General features: G+C 34.9%; 1 long non-coding RNA gene and 1 other non-coding gene across 4 annotated transcripts in view; one reads left to right on the top strand and one right to left on the bottom strand.

The window, feature by feature from the left end:
- LOC132376356 (uncharacterized) overlaps nucleotides 1-22370 on the top strand; it is a 1138994-nt gene that overhangs the window by 438222 nt on the left and 678402 nt on the right. The gene's annotated exons all lie outside the window — the stretch shown is intronic.
- On the bottom strand, nucleotides 10984-11090 carry LOC132376470 (U6 spliceosomal RNA). Its single transcript, XR_009506308.1, has one exon. It is a non-coding gene; the product is annotated as a U6 spliceosomal RNA (small nuclear RNA).

Here is a 22370-nt window from a genome sequence, read left to right as displayed (position 1 = left end):
TACAGAATTTGACCAAGGTTGAGTAGTTACAGTATTTGTCAATGTTACAATATTAATCACTTAAAATTAGAACAATTTTATTTCCTTAAAATTACATAAATTCTAGTATGATTTTGGAATGTTACAGTTAAACTCACAAAGTGAAGATGACTACCATTTCGGATTACTTCAAATCTGGTTGTCACACTATACTCATCCCAAGGTGAAACTTTGGTTTCATTTCTATAGGAAATGGCATTCTTGTGTTATTTAACAGTTTCACACATGCTAGGTGATTAAGCAAAGAATCTAAAACCCAGGTATTTTTGCCTTGTGAGACACTCTTAGAGTAGAAAGATTTTATCTGAGAAATAAATAAGATGCAAATTCAAATCCCATATACCCTTATTGCTTGAGAACACATATCATAATTTCACAAAATTATTGCACAAAATTATAGTGTACTTTGGAAAAGTGATTATAAGGCACAGATGCACAGGTTATGCTTAGCAAAAGAAAATTTTGGGGAAAGCAGGGTCTGAATTCAGTTCACATTTTTCATTATATTCCAAATAATAGCCCCAAATAAAAGTTAAACTATTTATAACATTGCAGTATTATAATTTATAAGAAAAATATATTTTTCATCATTCATATTACCAAAATATACTTCTCATATATATTTGTTCTTAATCCATGGTTCCTGGCTCACAGCTCCCCAAACCCGTGGAATTTTCTAAGTATTGAGAGTAATAAAAGTGTCTTTTTGTTTTATTGAGATGACTCTATCCCAGGGTTGTTGTAAGAATTAAATGGGATAATATATATAAAGTGCCCCATGTACAGTACCAGTTATGATTTTTTAAAATATTTATTTATTTGGCTGCGTTGGTTCTTGGTTGCAGCACGCGAGATCTTCGTTGAGGCACAGGGGATCTTTCCTTGTAATGCGTGGGCTCTTCGTTGCGGCGTGCGGGCTTCTCTCTAGTTATGGCATGAGGGCTCCAGGGCACGTGGGCTCTGTAGTTGTGGCGCACGGGCTTAGTTGCCCTGTGGCATGTGCGATCTTAGTTCCCTAACCAGAGATCGAACCCACATCCCCTGCATTGGACAGCAGATTCTTTACCACTGGACCACCAGGGAAGTCCCAGTTATGATTATTTTATAAAGTATATTTTTACATATCATGATATATCTGCTTTGTTACAAAAGAAAAAACACCCTCTAAAATATGGCAGAATTGGAGGTGAAAGAAATACAGCAATAGTGGAACAAATAGAAAACATAATAAAATAAGTGTACATGGACTAAACTCTCCAGTTAAAAAACATTTTCAGAATTAAAAAAAAAAAAGTCTAGCTGTATACAGGTTACAAAGAGACACAATGGAAATTTATAGATAGAGAAATGTGAAATTTAAAGGAAAGTAAGATATATATCAGGTAAAGTCTAATGAAATGAAATCTGGTATAATTATATTAAGGTCAAACAAAACAGACAGAAAGGCAAAAAGGCATTATAACAGATAGAGAAGATTATTTCATGATGATAAAAGTTTCAAACCTCAGGAAAACAATAATTCTAATTGTTATGAACTTAATAATATAACTTCAAAACATTTAAAGAAAAATTGGCGAAGCTACAAAGTGAAATTGACAAGTCTACCTTATTGCTATATAATTTAACTCCAAGTAAATGACAAATCAGGCAGATTAAGTAGTAGGATATTGAAATTTGAGGAGCCCAAGTACAAATTTATCTAATGGACAGAAAATGAAGTACTTCATCCAACAAGTCTGAACTATTCATTCTTTTTAAGCACATCTGGAACATATATGAAAATTGACTATGTGCTATGCTATAAAAACTAACTTGACAAATTTCAAAGATTAGTGTCATTAAGCCCACACTTTTGACTACAGTGCAACTAAGTTAGGCATTAACAACAAACAAAAACTACAATTCATAATGGACATTAAATAATATTTAGAACTGAATTATTTTAAAAATACTACATGTCAAAAATTATGGGATGCAGCTAAAATGGAACTTAGAAGAAATGTACAGGCCTAAATGTTTACATTAGAAATGAAGAAAGTCTAACCTTCCAAATTGAGAAAGTTAGGGAAAAAACAACAACAGAAAAAGATTGGAGAAAAGAATTAAAAGCAGAAATCGGTGTTATAGAAAATAAATACTAGAGAGGGTCGATAAAACATGTAAGAAAAGCTACTAAAATAGACAAAACTCTAGGAAAATTTAATCAAAAAGAATAGGGATTTTTATAAATAACATTAAGAATGAAAATGGGGTAAAACTACAAATATAAAAGAGATTATATACAGAGTAAAATACTGATGAATAACATGTCAATAAACATATATCTATCTATCTAATGGATAAATGATTAAAAATACATTTATTAAAGCTAATTCATGAGAAATCAGTGCAAGGGAAGAAAAATTGTAGGCTGATTACTCATGAAAATAAATACAAAAATTGCTAAGCAAACCAAATATAGTAATGTATAAAAACTATACGTTACAGTTATGTTGGATTTGTCTCAGAAATAAAAGGTTGCTTAACATTAGAAAATCAATTATTATAGTTAAAATCTTAATAGCTTAAATGAGATAAATCATAGGGTCATATCTTCAGATACAAAAAAGAATTTCAACGAAATAGAAACTCCTAGTTTTAGTAAAACTAGGAACAAAAGGGACTTCCTAAAATCCATATAGGATATCTACAAAACTTCAAAGCAAATATGATTAATGAGAAACATTGCAAGTACTGCCTTAGGATCAAGAAAACATAAGAATCTTTGCTATACAAAATTAATTCTTCATGAGAGTGTGGGTTTCCCTTAGTTATGTCAAAATGGAGGGGAAAAAGTAAGAACCATTGTGGGAGCCAGAGGCAAACTGTTGGCTCTATCATCTAATGGAGATGTGAGGAACTGGACTCACAACAAGTAACTTTCTAGGAAAAGATGATGGTGGCAATGTTGATTACAGTCATAGTGATGATGATGGCTTATACAGCACAGTTCCAAGTTAGTAATTTAGAGTATATTAATTAATTTTCCAGAATTTTTTGTGTACTTGTTAATGTGCTAAGAAATGAAAAATTACTCTTCCCAGTAATCAGAACACTGTAGGTCTACTTAATCAGTAAATACTTTTGCTCTATATGCTCTTCCTTTTTATTATGGAATGTCTGACTGTCTTTTATAGAAAAAAATGGTTTCTTCTATTTAAAGTAATACCTAGAGCTAATTTTTTGTTTAGACTAGATAAGAAAAGGCAGACAATAGACTTATAAATGTCTTACATAACATGACAGATTTTTTAGTAACATACATGTGCATTTTATCTTGGCTCCATTATTATTGCTTTTGCTACTTTGTGAAAGATCAGTTAACTACATTTATGGGGTCTATTTCTTGTCTCTCTATTCTGTTCCATTGATTTATTAGTCTGTTCTTTCACCAGTACCGCACTATCTTGATGACTATAGCTTTACTGTAAATTTTGAGGTCAAGTAGTGTCAGTCTTCCAGCTTTATTTTTCTCCTTCAATATTTTGTTGTCTTTTCTGGGCCTTTGCCTCTTCATATAAACTTTAGGATCAGTTTCTCAATATCCACAAAATTACTTGCTGGGGTTTTAATTGAGACTGCATTGAATCTCTAGATGAAGTTGGGAAGAACTGATATCTTGACAATATTGAATCTTTCTATCCATAAACATGGAATGTCTTTCTACTTATTTAGTTCTTCTTTGATATCTTTTATCAGAGATTCAGTTTTCCTCATATAAATCTTGGACTCATTTTATTAGATTTATACCTAAGTATTTAATTTTGGGGAAGGCTAATGTGCGTGACATTTTGCTTCTGATTTCAAATTCCACTTGTTTATTGTTGTTATATAGGAAAGCAATTGACTCTTGTATATTAAACTTGTATTATACAACCTTACTATAATCTTTTATTAATTTCACTATTTTTTGTCTGTTCTTTAGGATTTTCTACACAATCATGTCATCTAAAAACAAATACAGTTTTATTTCTTTTTAATCTACATATCCTTTATTTCCTTTCTTGTCTTCTTGCATTAGCTAGTAAGCTAATACTACATACTTCCAGAATGATGTTGAAAAGGAGTGGTGAGAGGGGACACCCTTGCTTTTTTCCTGATCTTAACAGGAAAGCTTCAAATTTCTCAGCATTAAGTACGATGTTAGCTGTAGGTTTTTTAAGATGTTCTTTATCTAGTTGAGAAAATTCTCTATTTTTAGTTTGCTGAGATATGTGGTTTTTTAATATGGAGAATTTGGAATCTTACAGGTTCCATGGATAGGCTTCGGATTTTCTGTTAGCGCCATAGAATATTATGCATAAAAGTATTTTTCTATGGAGAAGGTCAACAGATTTATGAGATTCTTATATGAGATCTATTTAACCAGTTTTTTAAATAACCATATTCTTGGTCTCTTTTACTGCTAACTAACTTGATTCCTAACTTAATACCTGCTTGAACCTAGCAGTCCCTTCAAAATACACTTTGGAAGATTAGCCTTGGGCTGAATCTAAGGTAAAATAAACAGGAGAGACTGTTTCCTTGTGTCTGTTTATTTATTTCAGACTTTGCCTTCATTCTGTTCATGTCAATTCAGACCCCTTTTTATTAGGGGAGAGATAGCAGAAACAAATATTCTTCCCTCAAAAACTTCCATATTTCTTCCAGTTAGTAATTAGTCTAATTTCAGTATTTTTGAGTGGGGTTGTCAATCAGGACCTACGTGGTGACTAAGTGCCTCTTTTTCCTTTCCTGTTCCTTTTTTTTTTTAAGTCGACAGGGTGACTGCTGAGAGAAAACTATATATAGTGTCCTATGTCAGGGACTAGATTGATATGATTGCTTCTGTTTAAAATTATATTTTGCACTCATGCAATTTTATTCTAAGAATTTATTTCATGAAATTTATTTTTAATAGCTTGCTCGTATTTTAATAATAATCTACACCCTTAATTCTTTAATGCAAATTATAATTTAAAAATTCTTACACAATATCTACATCAAATCAGTTTCCCCACGTCATTTAGTTCTAATTGTTCAACTCCACCCTCAATTTTGCTAATTCTCTTGTGAGAATCTGTTTAAATTTTTAATGAGACTCTAAATGATCAATATTGGTGACCAATAATTATCATTACCAGAAATTGTGTATCTCACCCTTCTAATTCTCCTACTGGCTTCCTTACCTATCCCTCGCCTAAGATGATAACTTCTAGAAGTAATGGGGAGCTTCAATTTGAGTTTAATGTACAAGTCAGCAGATCAGAAGAAATACTTCTTATCAGTTTGAGCTACTTTTGTTGCATAATTGCAAAACCTGCCTCTAGTCTGTCCACCTTCAAAAGCCTTCTCTGTAATACTCTAAGCATAATATAACTAAAGCTTAAATATATCGTCTTGATATTTTTCACTGACTTTCTCTCACAGTCAGTTGATAGTGTTTGAGATCCTCCATTCTCTACCCTTGAACTTCTCCAGCCTCAGCTTTGCCTGCTCTGTGTGTCCACATGCCTCTGGGCATCTCGAGCTGATTATACTCCCTCATTCTGCATTCATCATGCCATTGCTAATGCTGCTATCTTGGCCCAGATACCCTCTCCTCTGCCACTCTCTCTCTTCAACTTTTTGCCTAACTGCTACATGCTGTCAACACTCAGATTAGAACAAATATACTCTAAGAGGCTGTTTCAGAATCAACTCAGGCTAAGTTAAATTCCTTCCTTTTCAAAGCCCTGGCACCCAATGTGTTCTAGGTGTTATATAAGCTGAAGAGTTTTCCTACAGTGTAGTAACATTGTTTCCAATTTGTTTCAAAGAGGCACTCTCAGTTTAGATAAATACCTAATTTCATTCTTTACTTCAAATTCTATCCAAAACAAAATGATGTTAGAACATAAGGAAGTATTGCTCTCCTTGTATTCTCCCAAATCTCTTGATTTGGCTGTACTATGTTTCTTTTTCTTCATTATGAAGATGCTAATTAAATTATGTAATAATAATAACTAATATAGGTGGTATTAATCACAATTCATAACCTAAGATGAATAATAAATATAATTTTATTTTTCTGTAACTGGACCTACTTTCTGTCATGGGTCCTAATACAATGGATACCAAAAATGGATGGATATCAGGTTTTCTCTCCTTCTCTCCTTCAGGAGTCTAATTTGGGGAGCGGAACATCAGGGCAAGAGGTAAGAGGTTCTCAGCTGTCATTTCCTTACTATAGTCCACAGAGCCCCTTCTCTAGTTTAAACTGATCGATATTGGACCTTCTTGTCCCGTCTGCTTGACTTCTTCAGATTCACCTGCTCCCCTTGCCTTGTTGTCAGCATTCCAGAATAAGAAAAGTGTACACATTGTGATTTGTGTCTTAAATGTAAAATGCAGCTCTATTTCTCATTTCTACTTTTAATTTTTTATTGTTTGCCTTTGTCTGGATATTTACTTATTTTATTATTTTAATCTTTCTAACTCTTTTTGTTTTAGATGTTTCTGTGATAAATATCATATGACCAAGATTTGTTTTTTATCTTTTCTGAGGTTTTTCCCCCTAAGAGAATTTTTTGTCATTAAATATCATATCTGATATGTTTGTCTTAATTTCTGACATGTTTCAAGCTTTCTTTGTTTTTCTTTCAACCCATCCTTGCTGTTTCTTTCCAGTTTTCTTCTTTTTAATTTTTCTTGACATATTTTCTTCTTCTGTAAGTTAGAAGCAATATCTATTGATAGCCCCTACATCCCCACTTTAAAAGATAAAATAAATTAACATGCAATTAATGACTTCCTTATTTCACACTGCTGTTTTTGTCAATAAGATGTTGATATTTATGTATTATCTTTCTTTAAAAAAGAGATTTCTGTTTCGTTAATATAGTGATTATGAGGCATTTATGTTTATTAATCTTAATCAGCTGGAACAGACTGTGAATTTTTTAAAGAGGTGTCCATGTATTACACTTCTTAAGAGCTTGTGTGCTTAATGATTTTATTTCTTTACTATGTTAAAATGGAACTTTTATTTCTTTACTATGTTAAAATGAAACTTTTTGATTATAGAACATTTAGACCAGAATTATTTCCTTTTGAAAATATAGACATTATCTTATTGTAAACTGGTATCTAGAGTTACTGAGAAGATGCTTGTAACTTGGTTGCTGCTAGGATTATTATATATGGTGAATAGATAATGACCTCATGGAAAGAGTTCATAATGTCTTTTTTTTTTTTAACATCTTTATTTGAGTATAATTGCTTTACAATGGTGTGTTAGTTTCTGCTTTATCACAAAGTGAATCAGTTATACATATACATATGTTCCCATATCTCTTCCCTCTTGCATCTCCCTCCCTCCCACCCTCCCTATCCCACCCCTCTAGGTGGTCACAAAGCACAGAGCTGATCTCCCTGTGCTATGCCGTTGCTTCCCACTAGCTATCTATTTTACATTTGATAGTGTATATATGTCCATGACACTCTCTCACCCTGTCACATCTCACCCCTCCCCCTCCCCATATCCTCAAGTCCATTCTTTAGTAGGTCTGTGTCTTTATTCCCATCTTGCCACTAGGTTCTTCATGACCTTTTTTTTTTTTTTTTTCCTTAGACTCCATATATATGTGTTAGCATACTGTATTTGTTTTTCTCTTTCTGACTTACTTCACTCTGTATGACAGACTCTAACTCCATCCACCTCACTACAAATAACTCCATTTCATTTCTTTATATGGCCGAGTAATATTCCATTGTATATATGTGCCACATCTTCTTTATCCACTCATCCAATGATGGACACTTAGGTTGCTTCCATGTCCTGGCTATTGTAAAAAGAGCTGTAATGAACATTTTGATACATGACTCTTTTTGAATTATGGTTTTCTCAAGGTATATGCGCAGTAGTGGGATTGCTGGGTCATATGGTAGTTCTATTTTTAGTTTTTTAAGGAACCTCCATACTGTTCTCCATAGTGGCTGTATCAATTTACATTCCCACCAACAGTGCAAGAGTGTTCCCTTTTCTCCACACCCTCTCCAGCATTTAGTGTTTCTAGATTTTTTGATGATGGCCATTCTGACCAGTGTGAGATGATATCTCACTGTAGTTTTGATTTGCATTTCTCTAATGATTAATGATGTTGAGCATTCTTTCATGTGTTTGTTGGCAATCTGTATATCTTCTTTGGAGAAATGTCTATTTAGGTCTTCTGCCCATTTTTGGATTGGGTTGTTTGTTTTTTTGATATTGACCTGCATAAGCTGCTTGTAAATTTTGGAGATTAATCCTTTGTCAGTTGCTTTATTTGCAAATATTTTCTCCCATTCTGAGTGTTGTCTTTTGGTCTTGTTTATGGTTTCCTTTGCTGTACAAAAGCTTTTAAGTTTCATTAGATCCCATTTGTTTATTTTTGTTTTTATTTCCATTTCTCTAGGAGGTGGGTCAAAAAGGATCTTGCTGTGATGTATGTCATAGAGTGTTCTGCCTATGTTTTCCTCCAAGAGTTTTATAGTGTCTGGCCTTACATTTAGGTCTTTAATCCATTTTGAGTTTATTTTTGTGTATGGTGTTAGGGAGTGTTCTAATTTCATACTTTTACATGTACCTGTCCAGTTTTCCCAGTACCACTTATTGAAGAGGCTGTCTTTTCTCCACTGTATATGCTTGCCTCCTTTATCAAAGATAAGGTGACCATATGTGCATGGGTTTATCTCTGGGCTTTCTATCCTGTTCCATTGATCTATGTTTCTGCTTTTGTGCCAGTACCATACTGTCTTGATTACTGTAGCTTTGTAGTATAGGCTGAAGTCAGGGAGCCTGATTCCTCCAGCTCCATTTTTCGTTCTCAAGATTGCTTTGGCTATTCGGGGTCTTTTGTGTTTCCATACAAATTGTGAAATTTTTTGTTCTAGTTCTGTGAAGAATGCCATTGGTAGTTTGATAGGGATTGCATTGAACCTATAGATTGCTTTGGGTAGTAGAGTCATTTTCACAATGTTGATTCTTCCAATCCAAGAACATGGTATATCTCTCCATCTATTTGTATCATCTTTAATTTCTTTCATCAGTGTCTTATAATTTTCTGCATACACGTCTTTTGTCTCCTTAGGTAGGTTTATTCCTAGATATTTTATTCTTTTTGTTGCATTGGTAAATGGGAATGTTTTCTTAATTTCACTTTCAGATTTTTCATCATTAGTGTATAGGAATGCAAGAGATTTCTGTGCATTAATTTTGTATCCTGCTACTTTACCAAATTCATTGATTAGCTCTAGTAGTTTTCTGATAGCATCTTTAGGATTCTCTATGTATAGTATCATGTCATGTGCAAACAGTGACAGCTTTACTTCTTCTTTTCCGATTTGGATTCCTTTTATTTCTTTTTCTTCTCTGATTGCTGTGGCTAACACTTCCAAAACTATGTTGAATAGTAGTGGTGGGAGTGGGCAACCTTGTCTTGTTGCTGATCTTAGTGGAAATGGTTTCAGTTTTTCACCATTGAGGACGATGTTGGCTGTGGGTTTGTCATATATGGCCTTTATTATGTTGAGGAAAGTTCCCTCTATGCTTACTTTCTGCAGGGCTTTTATCATAAATGGGTGTTGAATTTTGTCGAAAGCTTTCTCTGCATCTATTGAGATGATCATATGGTTTTTCTCCTTCAGTTTGTTACTATGGTGTATCACATTGATTGATTTGTGTATATTGAAGAATCCTTGCATTCCTGGAATAAACCCCACTTGATCATGGTGTATGATCCTTTTAATGTGCTGTTGGATTCTGTTTGCTAGTATTTTGTTGAGGATTTTTTCATCTGTGTTCATCAGTGATATTGACCTGTAGTTTTCTTTCTTTGTGACATCTTTGTCTGGTTTTGGTATCAGGGTGATGGTGGCCTCGTAGAATGAGTTTGGGAGTGTTCCACCCCCTGCTATATTTTGGAAGAGTTTGAGAAGGATAGGTGTTAGCTCTTCTCTAAATGTTTGATAGAATTCACCTGTGAAGCCATCTGGTCCTGGGCTTTTGTTTGTTGGAAGATTTTTAATCACAGTTTCAATTTCAGTGCTTGTGATTGGTCTGTTCATATTTTCTATTTCTTCCTGGTTCAGTCTTAGCAGGCTGTGCATTTCTAAGAATTTGTCCATTTCTTCCAGGTTGTCCATTTTATTGGCATAGAGTTGCTTGTAGTAATCTCTCATGATCGTTTGTATTTCTGCATTGTCCGTTGTTACTTCTCCTTTTTCATTTCTAATTCTATTGATTTGAGTCTTCTCCCTTTTTTCCTTGATGAGTCTGGCTAATGGTTTATCAATTTTGTTTATCTTCTCAAAGAACCGCATTTTAGTTTTATTGATCTTTGCTATTGTTTCCTTCATTTCTTTTTCGTTTATTTCTGCTCTGATCTTTATGATTTCTTTCCTTATGCTAACTTGAGGTTTTTTTGTTCTTCTTTCTCTAATTGCTTTAGGTGCAAGGTTAGGTTGTTTATTCGAGATGTTTCCTGTTTCTTGAGGTAGGCTTGTATTGCTATAAACTTCCCTCTTAGCACTGCTTTTGCTGCATCCCATAGGTTTTGGGTCGTCGTGTCTCCATTGTCATTTGTTTCTAGGTATTTTTTGATTTTCCCTTTGATTTCTTCAGTGATCACTTCGTTATTAAGTAGTGTATTGTTTAGCCTCCATGTGTTTGTATTTTTTTCAGCTTTTTTCCTGTAATTGATATCTAGTCTCATAGCGTTGTGGTCGGAAAATATACTTGATATGATTTCAATTTTCTTAAATTTACTAAGGCTTGATTTGTGACCCAAGATATGATCTATCCTGGAGAATGTTCCATGAGCACTTGAGAAAAATGTGTATTCTGTTGTTTTGGGGTGGAATGTCCTATAAATATCAATTAAGTCCATCTTGTTTAATGTATCATTTAAAAATATGGAACACTTCACGAATTTGCGTGTCATCCTTGTGCAGGGGCCATGCTAATCTTCTGTGTATCGTTCCAATTTTAGTATATGTGCTGCCAAAGCGAGCACCATAATGTCTTATGTTACTTTGTTGTATCAAAAGTAGAAATAGAAAATAACTCTGAAACCAGATTCCTCTCAAAATGATATAAATGATCTCTCCCATCATAGAGTAGGTACATTGAAATAAGCATAAATCTTGATTTCTTTTCACATATAGTAATTCTCACTGTAGCTGGAATCTGGAATTAGCCAGTAATACAAGAGGCACTATCTGGGTTGAAGAATAGAAATTTCAAGTAATGCTGAACTTATTGAGAGGAAAATGTGTAATAAGGGATTCAAGCCTCTTAACCACATGGCCACATTCCTGGGAACCTGGGGGAAAGATGTAAAACTATGCTTTCTAGAAGGAACTGTTTCTAGCATGCCACCAAGCAGCACAATCTAATTTTGTTGGAAAAAGTGAAGGTCATTTAGAATCCAACTCATTCTAAATATCGGCATCTTGAGATATTCTTTTGAAAACAGAGGTTCCTGGATCTTTTACTATTCTTCAGATCCACCTAATTCTTCTTTAATCTCTTTATCTACACTTCATGACTTCATTACTTGCTAACAGTATAGCCATTCTTAAGTTGCTTGATGACTCTACATGTGTATCTTCATTTAAAAATGAGGATAGTAATAGTACCTACTACATATGTGAGATATGATATGAAATGATGCATGGAACATGATTAGTAATAAGTCTGGGTTGTAGTAAACATTCAGCACAATCAGCCATTACTTGTGCAAGATCCTAGATTGTTTTGTGTCTTGCTTGTGTGTGTGTGCAAGAAGGGTTATACAGATATAAAGAAGCCAGAGAAATGGAACTTTTCTTAAGCCTTTGACTTTAATCATCTGTTAATAAAGGATACTTTTTAACTGTTTTAGAAAATTATTATCATACCACCAATTACCATATTGGTGTGCTTTGGGCTTAGTTCTGGGCCCTCTCTTATTCCCACCCCACACTGTTTTTTAGAGATCTCATCCATTTCTATTGCTTAAATTACCATTTACATGCCAGTGAAGCACACATTTACATATTTACTCTAGACAGCTTTTCTAGTTCCACATCTGAATATCCAATTGCTTTAACTTTAAACTTAATATATAAAAATTCAGCTCTTCATGTTTCCCTTTAGATTTTCTGTCACCTGTGTTCCCTTTCTCATTGGTTCAAGCCCCCAAACCTGCCCGTTGTACTTCAATTCTTTCTCTCACTTTAATAGCTCATGACTAATTTGTATGGATTCAACATTCTAAATACTTCTTAAAATGATCCTCTGGTCTCTATTCTTACCTCAGTTTAGGCTGTGATTCTTGTCTTTTTCAAGGATGGGGCAATGTCCTTTTAACTGATTTCCTTGTCCCAAGTCATGCCCTCTTCCTAATCATTCTCTAAAAAGTAGCCAGAGTGATCTTTATGAAACTCAAAGTTCATAATGCTACTCTCTTACTTAAAGAGCTTCAATAACTTTAGTTGCTGTTAGAATAAAATCCAATCTCCTTAACATAGGGTAAGAATGAGATTTGTCCTTAAGCCTGTCTCTTTTTCAGCTCTCACCTCTGCCCTCACACACACTCCACAATCCCACTACGGTTACTTCTGTTAGTTCTTTGAACATGTCATGTTCTCCCTTACCTCCAGGGTTTTGAGCACTCTTCACCACACTTCATACCTCATTAACTTCTCCTAATTCTTCATGTTTCAATTGGATGTCACATTTTGAGGGTGAATAATGCTCTAATGTCCCAGGTTTAGGTTCTCCATATTCAGGTAATAGCAGCATGCTCCTGAAGTTTAATTTTATTTGTGTATATCTCCTCAATTATAACCCAATGAAGGCAAGGCCCTTATCTGTGTGATTCATCAGTATATCCCCAGAGCCTAGGCTAGTGTCTAATGGGATGTAGCTACCAAAGATTCATGCCATGAAGCAAGGTGTTTGAGGATAATGGGCAGCAAAACTTGTCTTGTTTCTCATCACTTAGCATGTTGCTCCATATTCATGCCCACTGACTAAAAAAGTGCATGATTATACCAAAAGAGAAAAAAAAAAAAAAACTTACTTGACTATCTTCAATAGGACTCCAATGAGAAAATATATAAGACAAATAAGACTATTTTTTGGATGCTGCTTTCTTACTAATTTTTAAATGAGTTGTTGTCTTTAATAACTGTAGGTTTAGATTCAGGTATATTTGTGTATCTCTGCTTAATGTCATAGGTGATTTATCACCAAAAGGGCAGACTACAAACTGTCTAGTGCACACAGATTTACCCAACTCAATGCCTGGCACAAAATAAAATACATTAAAAAAAATAGGTAGTTAAAATGTTTATCTCTCTTTGGTCATACCATTTCTATTTTAAATTCTGCACTAACAAAATTTATTGTCATATTGGAGGTGCTTTAGGTTACATTGGTCAATAAAATATATACAAAGAATGCCCTCTCTCATTGATCCAAAGCCTATTAAAATGTGAAGAAGTTACCTTTGAAAGTAAACTTTCAAATTCTATAGTAGGCGCCCCACCTTTTTTAGAAAGTACCCAGACCTACATTTACTTTAAAATAATAGTTCTTAAACTTTTTGGTTTTAGGACTCTCTTTAACTCTTAAAATCTATTGAACATTCCAAAAAGCTTTTGTTTATGTGGATTACATCTAGCAATATTTATTTTCACTAGAAATTTCCTCTGTACATATGTGAAACAATGAAAATGCAAAGGTAAAATGACATCTTAGTATTATTGAAAGAGCTTTAACCTCATGGGTTCTCTGGAAGGGTCTTGGGGAAGCTAAGATTTCCTTGATCATACTTTGAGATATACTGTTTTAATATATTACCATTTGACACTCTCCCAAGCATTGTAAACCATTCTATATTTCCATAGCTTTATGAGCATAATCTGTTGTAAGAAACACTTGAGAACTATTTCCTAAAGTGTACCCTAGGATATGAATAGTCTTACTATGGAAATATTGCTCTCCATTCCATTAAGTTAGAGAAAAACTCAAGCAAAGGTCAAAGCCCTTCTGCATTGCAGGACTTCCCAGGACCTTTATAATGATAATTTGCATTAGACATGTTCAACTATGAGATATCATATTCAGGATTCTTAAATTTACTTTACTTGACTGAATTTTTGCAGAACATCTTACAGGAATAATGATATAAAGGATAAAGAATAAAACAATCTGAAATCTGTACAATGTTGCCACTTTATTTTTCAAACACAGAAACTCTCACATTGATTATTTGCATACTTTGTTTAAATATCACAATCCAGATATCATACTTAGGAATTTTGGTTTATTGATTGGAAGAGTTTACTTGCATTTTGTTCATTAGTTAATCAAGTTTCTGTTTTGAAATATATCCAGCAACTCATTTCAGGACCTTTTCTAATCCATTTGTTTAAGTCTCCCATGATTTCACTATTCCCTCCATCTACCAACACTGCTGAAATGCCATAGCCTTGTGATTAAAGGCTACAGTTGTTCTTTTCATCTATCATCCTTGAGTTTACTTTTAATAACACAGTCACTTGCAGGTTGAGAGGCATTGAGCAGAGAGTGATAAGATGTATCCTTATAATAACGGAGGCTTTTCTCTTCCCTCTCCATTGCTGTCCTCCTTGCAAACATTTATTCAGGTAGACAGGTCCTGGATATTAGAAGAGATGGAGGAGAAATATTATTCTCTGCCTTCTCTGTAGTTTTCACTTTCACTACTTAGAAAAAAAATTATTTTAGTCAAAAGGGAAATGATCATGAACTTGAGTGAACTCCAAGGCAGAATTTTGGCAAATGACTCCAGATGGATGTACCCTAAAGTTGTTCAGGATTTTAAATAACTTATGATTCAAATCCACTTGAGAAATGCTGGGTTAAAAAGAGCTAAATAGGTTCATTTGCTGTGGAACCTCTCAGAGCTGTTCACCTGATAGTGTGAGTTATCAACTGCCCAGAGAAGGGTAGAATATATAGGGTACCCAAATGTACCTAATGATGTAAAATTTAATAGGAGAATGTCTCAAAGTAGAGTGCTGCAGTGTAATGTTTTAGAAACAGTTGTTCTAGACTGAAGTGAGTATTCTACAGTTGGTTAAGCATGGGGAAATTATGTGGCTTTTCCTGTTATTTTTAATTTCCTGCACTGTTAGAAATAGATTTTTAATTATTTTATTATGGATAGAAATGTGTTAGGAAAACTATTGTTTGATTCACTGATATTTGCATATATTATAGAAATGGGAAGGGAGGAAATGTTCTAGGTTTTCAAGTCAAGTAACTGTAACACCACTTGATTCAAATAGAAAATACTCCACTTATACTCGACATCAGACTAAAATCAGATTGATGAATAAGCACTTACTTTTAGAATCCCAGCTAAAGTGTGGCCAGCAATTTTCATTGAGTTGAATATGCACAGGCTGATTTCAGGGTGGTGAAGGGAATTGGTCTTCTTTCACAGTATCTATAAACAGAGCTTGAATCCAGCTGACTAGAGCCTGAGAACATGCTAGGGTACTTCATATTCAGTACACAGCCCTGTAAAGAGAAGAAAAATGAGCCTTGTCCAAAACTCTTACCTCAGCACCCACTGGCAAAAGTAAAATGTAAGCTGGGGACCAGGTCTCTTTGAAGCTGATTTTTTAAAAAACTCTTTAACAGGCCTCTGGTGGTTACAGATATTGATCGTCAGAAAGTAATCTGTTCAGGTTTGGGGGCATGCCAGTACAAATTGTGGAATGCATTCCTTCCTCTCCAAGGACATGTTGAGCTTTTTATATTGTCTATACTGGTTCACTTGTCAACTGTCTACCCTATTTGATATGAATTATTTTCTACCTTTTGTGAATGTGTAATTAAATATATTTTTAAAATAGGAAATTTTATTAATATAGAATCTTTAGCTTGAGTCAAAACATTCTTTTCTTCTTTTTTAACCCTCATTTTTCTTCCATAATTATTATTTGATTCCCTCTGGCTGCCTGCTACTTATTTGTAGTAGTACCATTCATCCATTGAGACCTCTCCATCTGTCACACAGCTTTGCTTTCTTTCCCCAGAAGCTTTATTCTCCTACTGTGCCATGTTTACTTTTTTTTCCTTTTTTCCCTTTTTTGTCTACTAGTTGAATTGAGCATTCTTTTGTGCAGGTGTTTTCACCTTTTTTTTTTTTTTTTTTTTTTTTTTGGTTATTTTAAAGATTTAAACCAGGCATATGATGCTGAATTAGATAAAAGTGACACTCAGAAGGGGCATGTTTGCTAATCTTCAAAGACTGATATAAGTTTTTTAAATTCCACATGTCTTTGTTCTGATATGTAAAGGTAGAATTGGAGTAGATCCAATAAAATTCTGAATGTCAAGTGAAATGGTAGGAATTGTTTCAATCAGTCTTTGCATATGGGTAAACAATGATACTGATATTTTACTCTCCATGTGTATATTTATATAGTTACTATGTGTAATTGCTGATTAAAAGCTTACTTACTGTGAATTTCAATGCTTAGAAGCACTTAAACATAAAGATTAACCTTTCTGGATACGACTTTACCTCGGAGCTTACCATCAAGTTCTATTAAAGAGTAGGGATCTTCTGCCTAGAGAACAGATTCTAGGGGTATGAAGATAAATGCGAGCATTCATGACAGATTAAATTAATGAAAAGTCTCCATTGTGCTTATATTATTGGAGAAATTTCATTAATTCTGGTATAGTTTGTTATTCCCATTCAACTCAAATATAACTTAGCCCCCTTTTTGAGGTTTGCAGGTGACCATGACCACATTTCTCAAACTGCCATTGTTTTACCTGGTGTTGAACCCACTTCGTAAAGGGATATATGCTAAGCAAAAAGGACAGCTTCTGCTGTCAAGGGGCTCACAGTCTGTTTGAAGGAGGAAGAATACTGATTTTTCACTTAAAGCATCCAGGGCATTAAGAATATGTTTACTGAGAGATGATAGATTATGTTCTGATCACACCTGGTTAGTGTCAGGAAAGAAAAGAATCCTGAAGTATTTTAAAATAGTTTTTTAAGGAGATCAGATGATAGAATGGAATGATGATACTAGCAATCCAGAAAGTAGTAGGTAGAGAGATATGTGGAGGTATGGGGGGGAGTAAGTAGTTTAGAAGAGAAGTGTGCAGACATTTTTTTTTTTTAGAGAGAAATAAGAGATGTAACTGAAAACCTTAATAATTACTGACAGCTGACTCTATCTAAGTCCCTGAACAACTAAAGATAATGAATCAGAGTCCTTGCCTATAAGAAATTCATAATCAAGTAGTGGATATAAGACAAATATGTAAATCATTTTATTAGAACCCAAAAGCCTATAAGAGATATACTGATTATTTTTCTTGAACTATGATAAAGTATCCTATTATCAGGACAACCTTTGCTTGGAGAACAATATAAAAGCTATAGGAAATACAAAAACTAGCTGACTGAAGGCATTGTGGAGAAGCCAAAGTAGGCAGGTTTTAAAGAGCTAAGGTCTTAGGAAAAGGAAAACATATTGAGGTGAAATTGATATTCTGTGCCACTGTTGTCCTTGAGGGATTGGCAGATTCCTAAACATTGTAAGATGGGAGTCCAAGAAATCAAGAAGAATAAGCAGAGATTTTCTGCAGTTTCACCGTGCCGAGGAGCAAAAATAGGAGATCAAGTCCTGCCAAGGAGAAAGGACCTTGAAAAAAAAAAAAATCTAGATTTAGAGTTAAGAACCCAGGAAGTCTATGTTCTAGGGATAAGGGCAAATCAGAAATAGACAAGATCTCACAAATCTTGAAACCCAGTTCAGATCACCTCACTCCTAAGTAGATGGTCTGTTCTACTCAAACTGCCTGCCTGGAAAAAATATTATAACATGATACAGTGACTTTAAATCTTTATTCTCTATATCTGGAATTCAGTTGAAAAAAAGAATACCATACATCCTAAGAGATAGAAAAAAGAAATAAACAAAATCCCAGAAAGAAACAAACAGAAGAAAGAGGGCCACAGATCATGAAATACTGAAATTTAGGATAAATAATTTTAAAGTATTTGCAATTAATACTTTTAAGAAAATAAAAATTCCCTGGGTACTTCATACAGAATGGACTCAATAAATAGGAATCTGATGAATATTCTAGAATTATAAAATAAAGTCTCTGAAAAAAAATTAAATGTTTGATGGAAGAAACTCTGAGTGGGCAGTGTCTGTCCTAATCACCTCTGTATTCCCCACTACATGGTACTGGGCCTGGTATATGGTGGGGCTAATCACTGCATTATCTGTTGAATGGGTGGGTACTTGAATGAGTACAGCCAAATGTACTTTAAAAAAAAAAAGCACTGAACTTAATCAGTCAATATAAAAAAGTCAAACGAAAGAAAGGAAAGAAGAAACAAAACCATATGGAAGAAATAGAAAATGAAAAGCAAATTGCTAGATTAAACCTAACCATATTGATTACTATATTAAACGTAAATGGCTAAACAACTCAATTAAAAAGCAGGAATAGGATTGGTTGAAGATGGCAGAGTAGAAGGATGTGCTCTCACTCCCTCTTGCGAGAACACTGGAATCACAACTAACTGCTGAACGATCATCGACAGGAAGACACTGGAACTCACCAAAAAAGATACCCCACATACAAAGACAAGGGAGAAGCCACAGTGAGATGATAGGAGGGGCGCAATCACAATAAAATCAAATCCCATAACTGCTGGGTGGGTGACTCACAAACTGGAGAAGACTTATACCACAGAAGTCCACCCACTGGAGTGAAGGTTCTGAGTCCCTCATCAGGCTTCCCAAACTGGAGGTCCGGCAATGGGAGGAGGAATTCCTAGAGAATCAGACTTTGAAGGCTAGTGGGATTTGATTACAGAACTTTGACAGGACTGGGGGAAACAGAGACTCCACTCTTGGAGGGCACACACAAAGTAGTGTGCACATCAGGACCCAGGGGAAGAAGCAGTGACCCCATAGGAGACTGAAGCAGACCTACATGCTAGCGTTGGAGGGTCTCCTGCAGAGGCAGGGGGTGGCTGTGTCTCACCGTGAGAACAAGGACACTGGCAGCAGCAGTTCTGGGAAGTACTTCTTGGTGTGAGCCCTCCCAGAGTTCACCATTAGCCCCACCAAAGAGCCCAGGTAGGCTCCAGTGTTGGGTCACCTCAGGCCAAACAACCAACAGGGAGGGAACCCAGCCCCACCCATCAGCAGACAAGCGGATTAAAGTTTTACTGAGCTCTGCCCACCAGAGCAACACCCAGCTCCACCCACCAGCATTCCCTCCCATCAGGAAACTTACGCAACCTCTTAGATAGCCTCATCCACCAGAGGGCAGACAGCAGAAGCAAGAAGAACTACAATCCTGCAGCCTGTGGAATGAAAACCACATTCACAGAAAGATAGACAAGATGAAAAGGCAGAGGGCTATGTACCAGATGAAGGAACAAGATAAAACCCCAGAAAAACAACTAAATGAAGTGGAGATAGGCAACCTTCCAGAAAAAGAATTCAGAATAATGATAGTGAAGATGATCCAGGACCTCGGGAAAAGAATAGAGGCAAAGATCGAGAAGATGCAAGAAATGTTTAATAAAGATCTAGAAGAATTAAAGAACAAACAAACAGAGATGAACAACACAATAACTGAAAAGAAAAATACACTAGAAGGAATCAATAGCAGAATAACTGAGGCAGAAGAACACATAAGGGACCTGGAAGACAGAATGGTGGAATTCACTGCTGTTTAATGGAATAAAGAAAAAAGAATGAAAAGAAATGAAGACAGCCTAAGAGACTTCTGGGACAACATTAAACGCAACAACATTCGCATTATAGGGGTCCCAGAATGAGAAGAGAGAGAGAAAGCACCCAAGAAAATATTTGAAGAGATTATAGTTGAAAACTTCACTAACATGGGAAAGGAAATAGCCACCCAAGTCCAGGAAGCTTAGAGTCCATACAGGATAAACCCAAGGAGAAACACGCTGAGACATATAGTAATCAAATTGGCAAAAATTAAAGGCAAAGAAAAATTATTGAAAGCAGAAAAGGAAAAATGACAAATAACATACAGGGGAACTCCCATAAGGTTAACAGCTGGTTTCTCAGCAGAAACTCTACAAGCCAGAAGGGAGTGGCATGACGTATTTAAAGTGATGAAAGGGAAGAACGTACAACCAAGATTACTCTACCCAACAAGGATCTCATTCAGATTTGATGGAGAAATCAAAAGCTTTACAGACAAGCAAAAGCTAACAGAATTCGGCACTACCAAACCAGCTCTACAACAAATGCTAAAGGAACTTCTCTAAGTGGGAAACACAAGAGAAGAAAAGGACCTACAAAAACAAACCCAAAACAATTAAGAAAATGGTCATAGGAACATACATATCGATAATTACCTTAAACGTGAATGGATTAAATTCTCTAACCAAAAGACACAGGCTCGCTGAATGGATACAAAAACAAGACCCATCTATATGCTGTCTACAAGAGACGCACTTCAGACCAAGGGACACATATAGACTGAAAGTGAGGGGATGGAAAAAGGTATTCCATGCAAATGGAAATCAAAGCTGGAGTAGCAGTACTCATATCGGATAAAATAGACTTTAAAATAGAGAATGTTACAAGAGACAAAGAAAGACAGTACAAAATGATCAAGGGATCAATCCAAGAAGATATAACAATTATAAATATATATGCACCCAACATAGGAGCACCTCAATACATAAGGCAACTGCTAACGGCTCTGAAAGAGGAAATCGACAGTAACAGAATAATAGTGGGGGACTTTAACACCTCACTTACACCAATGGATAGATCATCCAAATAGAAAATTAATAAGGAAAAACGAGCTTTAAATGACACAATAGACCAGATAGATTTAATTGATATTTATAGGACATTCCATCCAAAAATAGCAGATTATACTTTCTTCTCAAGTGTGCACGGAACGTTCTCCAGGATAGATCACATCTTGGGTCACAAATCAAGCCTCAGTAAATTTAAGAAAATTGAAATCAAATCAAGCATCTTTTCCAACCACAATGCTATGAGATTAGAAATCAATTACAGGGAAAAAAACGTAAAAACCACAAACATATGGAGGCTAAATAATACGTTACTAAATAACCAAGAGATCACTGAAGAAATCAAAGAGGTAAGCAAAAAATACCTAGAGACAAATGACAAAGAAAACACGATGATCCAAAACCTATGGGATGCAGCAAAAGCAGTTCTAAGAAGGAAGTTTATAGCAATACAAGCCTACCTCAGGAATCATCTCAAATAAACAATCTAACCTTACGCCTAAAGAAACTAGAGAAAGAAGAATAAACAAAACCCGAAGTTAGCAGAAGGAAAGAAATCATAAAGATCAGAGCAGAAATAAATGAAAACGAAATGAAGGAAACAATAGCAAAGATCAATAAAACTAAAAGCCGATTCTTTGAGAAGATAAATAAGATTGATAAACCATTAGCCAAACTCATCAAGAAAAGAGGGAGAAGATGCAAATCAATAAAATTAGAGATGAAACAGGAGAAGTTAAAACAGACATCACAGAAATACAAAGCATCCTAAGACGTTACTACAAGCAACTCTATGCCAATAAAATGGACAACCTGGAAGAAATGGACAAATTCTTAGAAACGTATAACCTTCCAAGACTGAACCAGGGAGAAATAGAAAATATGAACAGACCAATCACAAGTAATGTAATTGAAATTGTGATTAAAAATCTTCCAACAAACAAAAGTCCAGGACCCGATGGCTTCACAGGTGAATTCTATCAAACATTTAGAGAAGAGCTAACACCTATCCTTCTCAAACTCTTCCAAAAAATTGCAGGGGAAGGAACACTCCCAAACTCATTCTACGAGGCCACCATCACCCTGATACCAAAACCAGACAAAGATACTACAAAAAAAGAAAATTACAGACCAATATCACTGATGAATATAGATGCAAAAATCCTCAGCAAAATACTAGCAAACAAAATCCAACAACACATTAAAAGGATCATACACCATGATCAAGTGGGATTTATCCCAGGGATGCAAGGATTCTTCAATATACACAAATCAATCCATGTGCTACACCATATTAACAAACTGATGAATAAAAACCATATGATCATCTCAATAGATGCAGAAAAAGCTTTTGAGAAAATTCAACACCCATTTATGATAAAAATTGTCTAGAGAGTGGGCATAGCGGGAACCTACCTCAACATAATAAAGGCCATATACGACAAACCCACAGCAAATGTC

The sequence above is a fragment of the Balaenoptera ricei genome, chromosome 12 (assembly GCF_028023285.1).
Source record: "Balaenoptera ricei isolate mBalRic1 chromosome 12, mBalRic1.hap2, whole genome shotgun sequence".
In the NCBI taxonomy this organism is placed as follows: domain Eukaryota; kingdom Metazoa; phylum Chordata; class Mammalia; order Artiodactyla; family Balaenopteridae; genus Balaenoptera; species Balaenoptera ricei.
The sequence above is the reverse complement of the archived record's forward strand: the minus strand, read 5'-3'. Positions and strand labels throughout refer to the sequence as shown.